The sequence below is a fragment of the Aptenodytes forsteri genome, unplaced genomic scaffold (assembly GCF_000699145.1).
Source record: "Aptenodytes forsteri isolate BGI_AS27 unplaced genomic scaffold, ASM69914v1 Scaffold93, whole genome shotgun sequence".
NCBI classification, from domain to species: Eukaryota; Metazoa; Chordata; class Aves; order Sphenisciformes; family Spheniscidae; genus Aptenodytes; species Aptenodytes forsteri.
Window position 1 is genome coordinate 7,138,181 of NW_008794665.1, and position 4,689 is coordinate 7,142,869.

General features: G+C 36.2%; 1 protein-coding gene across 1 annotated transcript in view; it reads left to right on the plus strand.

Annotated features, from left to right (window-relative positions):
- The first annotated feature begins 1,226 nt into the window (after positions 1-1,226).
- Positions 1,227-4,689, plus strand: part of AIMP1 (aminoacyl tRNA synthetase complex interacting multifunctional protein 1) — a 31,915-nt gene continuing 28,452 nt past the window's right edge. The window contains exon 1 of the mRNA XM_009273568.1: positions 1,227-1,378. The gene's annotated coding sequence lies outside the window, so the exon portion shown is untranslated. The remainder of the gene's footprint in view (positions 1,379-4,689) is intronic.

A 4,689-nucleotide genomic window follows, 5' to 3' on the forward strand; every position in this document is an offset into this window, starting at 1 on the left:
TTTCTCCAAAAAACGTTTATTGTCCATACGGAGTGTGAACATTATTAATAAAGGTATGAATTACTTTTAAAGGAATAAGTGAGGGAATCATCTCTGCCTAGCGAGATGAAAGATACGGTTTCTCTTAAGTTACATTTACAACCTAGAGTCATGATAGTCTGAAATTGATCTATTTTGATGATTAAATGCATCAATGGGGGTCTGTAACAGCAGCTGTAATCAATTGCTGACACTTGCTGTTTCTAAAGAAAATGACTTTGATACCTTACTGAAATGGGAATTGGATAAATTTGTCTTTGCTGTGTACAATTTTCAGAGAGAAATTCCAGAAAAGAGATACCTTCTGCTGACCTAGCTTTTACAATTTGTGTTACACTCCACAACTTCGTATACAATTCTTAAGTTCTTAGGCCACTTTATATAAATTAACAGCCTAGAAACTGTTTATTGACTTCAAAAACTGTAGAGAGGGAAGCTGACACTAACATTCATATTAGAAAGCAATACATACTGTATTTAACTATCATCCGTTAAACACAATTCATGTAGAAGAACCCGTTCTTCTTTCCTCAGAATGCTGGAAAAAACCTGACAGAGATTCCATGCTGGATTAGAGGAAAATTGGATTCCTCTCATAACTGCTTCCCTGGTGTGTTGTCTCGTATCTTAATTATCTGAAAGCAGACAGATCCTGAGATGCTTTTTACATTTGAAAGCAGCTGGCAATGCATAAAACATCATCAAAAATTGCCTCGAGTTAGCAAATCTCTTCTTGAGATCATTTGGTACAATCTTTTGGCATAAACCTACCCATTATAGAAGACTTTTATTTCCATTTCCTTCTCATCAGGAGCTTTCCCAACATAGCTTCAACTGAGTATGAATTAATAGTTTAAAGATTAGTCTCTGACTTCAGGACCCTCTCTCGGAAACGATCCATGGCTATTGGATCTGATTTCTATCCCAGAGTGTTTCTCAATTACAATTTAATATACAGCTTTGTAGTGGTATCTTGTTTCAGACTCTGAAGATAAGTGAGCAGATCGTTTCAGCAGCTCAGTTGGCCGGGGCAGCTAGGGACTGCTATTCCCACAAGAGCGCACGGACTTGCACGTGGCATGCAGGAGGCACTACGTTTGGCTTGGTAGCAGCTGCTTTCGAGTGAAGGCTGTAAGTTCACATTCGTCCTTGTAAGGCTTGTCCTTGTAATGCTTGTCCTACTGTAAGGTTTCAAACCTTCTGTGTGAAGTGCTCTGGTAATTGGCAACAGTCACACACTAAGGAAGCCACCGTTGCCAACTAGGATATGACACTGAATTGTACATCAGGGAAATTAATCTTTTCTGAGGGGTTGAATTGCCCTGCTACATCACAGTGGGTAAGTAATTTCACATCCATATGACCATCTATAAAATAATGCTAATGATAAGAACTAGGCACAGATTTTTTTTTCTTTACATATAGCTTATAATTAAATTTTACTGAGAACTTACCTGCAAATTTGCACTTTTTTGAAGACGCTAAACCAAGATATTCTAATTGAAAATAATTGTTTTAAAATGGTTGGATTTTTAATAGAATAATTTAGAACACAGCAAAATTATAATTTAGCTCAATTTGTCTTAAAGTATGGAAACAAAAGAAGCTTTGAATCCATAGATGGAATGCAGCTATTCCCTGAAAGCTGCTTGGAGGATTTTTCTGTCAGATGCCGTCAGTCTTAATAGCTGACATCAGCCCTTTCAATGTCCAAGATGAGTGCACAAGGGGTTGGTTGGTTTGTTTTTTTTTCCTCTGCACAGATCTAGTATTAAAAGAGGGGAAAATAATTTTCATCCTAGAAGTTTTAAAAGCTGTGAACCTCAAATGCTTCTTACTACATACAACTACAAAGAAGGTTCTGAAAGGCAATTACAGGACTGCTTACTTTTTTGGTACCATTGAAAGATACAATATTGCTGTGCTTTCTCTCAAGCAGTGCTGAAGTATTTATAGAAGATGTGATCCGGAAGTTTGCCTAGACTAACATACTATGAACTCAATAACCATGTTGGTATTTTTGACTGTGCCCAAAGGACTACTGAGTATACTTACTTTGAAATTGGGCTGTCAAGTGCTCATAAAAACAGATATTTAGTAACTGTGATGTTCCTAACTTAGTTCTTTTCAGTACCAGTGTGTGAATATTTTTGTGAGAAGTTATTCATGAATGTATGCAATACTAAATTAGCAGAGAGAAGAAGGTGGGGGTGCTGTCCTGTAACAGCTAGAGTTTTGCAAGGGATGCTAAACCGTAATCCAAAAAACTCTTGATGTTCCCCTCTAATTTAGAATATAGAAAATAACTCAGGCCAAAAATAACCCTTTCAAGATCTTCCTCTTTGGTTTGGGAAGGTCATTTCTGTGTGTCAGCTAGAATAACTACAACAGTCAAAAGTGTCTTTTGTTTGCAGGGGGTTTACATTTGATTTATCAGTCTTGGCAAACTGATTTGGCTTTCAAAATGTGAAATAAACGTATAAAATCTGAGCGGTGGTTCTCTGTTAATAAGAATTAAATGATTCTCATTTTAAAAAGAAAAATGTTAAATATAAGCAGCATTTGCTGTACAGGAAAAAGTGGTGGGGGTTTTTTGTATACAAAGGACACCTTTCTGTGAAAATTTCTTGTTTCAAATCAGTAGAAGATCTGAAATAGCTACATAATAATATAACCCTTTGGTGGATGTTCATGTCTGCGCAGAAGGAAAGCTGGCATTTTGATTTCAAGTAGCCTTTGAATTGTTACTTTGTGCACTTTTTTTAGAAGTGATTGACAGGTAGTTGCTGTACAGTCTTTGCTTCAGAAGTTGGTTGGTTTGTTTTCATTCTGAGAATAGGGAAGTCTTCATCTGCAGAAATGTAAATCTACTGAAAACTTTTTTCTTCAGAGTTCCTTTCTTTTATCTCCAAAAGGGAAAAAATATTCTGTGTATTTCTACCACACAAGTTAAAATCATTGATCCACAAGGTGGTTAGTTGCAATACTTAATAGCTATATCTGGAGATTTTTCTAAGTAGATGAGGTGCTTGCTAGGAATTTTAAGTCTCTTCACTCTGTACTTGATGAAAGGAAAGACCTGTGTTTTGAGGCTGATGCCGGGAATGTGCCAGCAGTGGTAGATACTGCTGGCATGTGGTTTTGAAGTGACATGTAACTGCTTCTGGCTGCTGAGGATTAGTTGTTGTCAGCCCACTTTAGATTTAAAAGTTAATTTAGACTTTTCACTCCAAAGCTGAATAAATAATTTTCTCTGCGCAGGTTAAGTTAGTATCCTTATAGAAGATTTTCATCAAAATATCGTCCTCCTGTATTATGTGAGTAAATTCAACACTGGAAAGTACAATTATTTGTGTGATGAATGAAACTGGGTCATTGAATGTGTGTGGGAGGGTTTTGCCTACGTAAATAGCATACTGCAACTGCAGGCTTAAAGTTTGGTGAGGACTGCTTTTCTCCTCAAAGCTTTGTTTGACAGCTTTGTTGCTCCCCATTAAGAGATGTGTGCCATTATTCTTGTATTGATTACACACAGACACACACGCACGCAAACATGCACATTTTCAGGTTTCATTTTCTTCAGCTTTCATTTGGCCCACATAAAAGAATACTTAAGGTTTCTGCCTCAGTAAATACCAGCAATTGTTAATGGGGTTGTAGTTAGAGAACACCAATTCTTTTGCTGTACATCTGCATGATGTCTGCTGAATGCTTTCATGAATAATTAATAATTGTTATTTTTAAGCTTAGCACTTGCTTTAACTGAATGGTTAAATCCTGTTTTCCTTTAGCTGTGCTACAAGATACTACTTTTACATGTAGAAAAGACAATATTAATGTAAAAGTAATAAATTTCAAGATTCTTTTTTACCACAGTTGAACAATGTAAGATAACTAGTAGGCAGGTTTCAGACATTAATGAGTATTGTGAATTAAAATTGAAAAAGGGGATCAGTGTTCCTGTGAACTACCTAACCAATACCATTATTTTGCAGACTATTGCTGACATAAAATACATTGCTTAATGGTACTCTTATTTCCAAACTCTTCAAGTTTCTGAGGAGAAGGTATCTTTAAAATGTCTTTTTAGCAGCTAGGGTTTTTGACAAGGGTTATTATCCTTATCGCTCTGACAGACCCAAAAGAAAAAGATTAGATTTTGAGAGATACTTTTAAAATGTATTTTTGTTCTCAAGTGAGACCTGTCTTAGGGAGAGGGAGTAAACTTTTCTTTCTTCTTTAGCTTTTTATAACTGCTGTGCCTGTTCTTAATTAAGGAGGTAGTGTGAATGCTCACTTTTTTTAGGATAAAGTTACAAAAATCAATAAAATACCTAAGAAACAGTATTCTACTTGGTATCAACAGGTAGATTTCAGTGCAGTTCTGATTATTCTTCTGCTATCTGATTTATGGATAGTTTATAGTTATAACAGTAACCTAAAGCTTTCACTCCCCAGTAAAACCCTAGAGGGTGAACTGCAGTACAGATTCTTTGAGTTCCTGTGGCATATGCTGACCTTGCAGACTTGTCCAGATGCAGCTGAGTCCACTTATATTTCTGAATTTATAGGCATATGTGTGTCTGTAACTGTAAAGTCCATCACCTGTCAAGGCAGTTTTATGAGGATACTTTGAGGCATGAGTAGCAG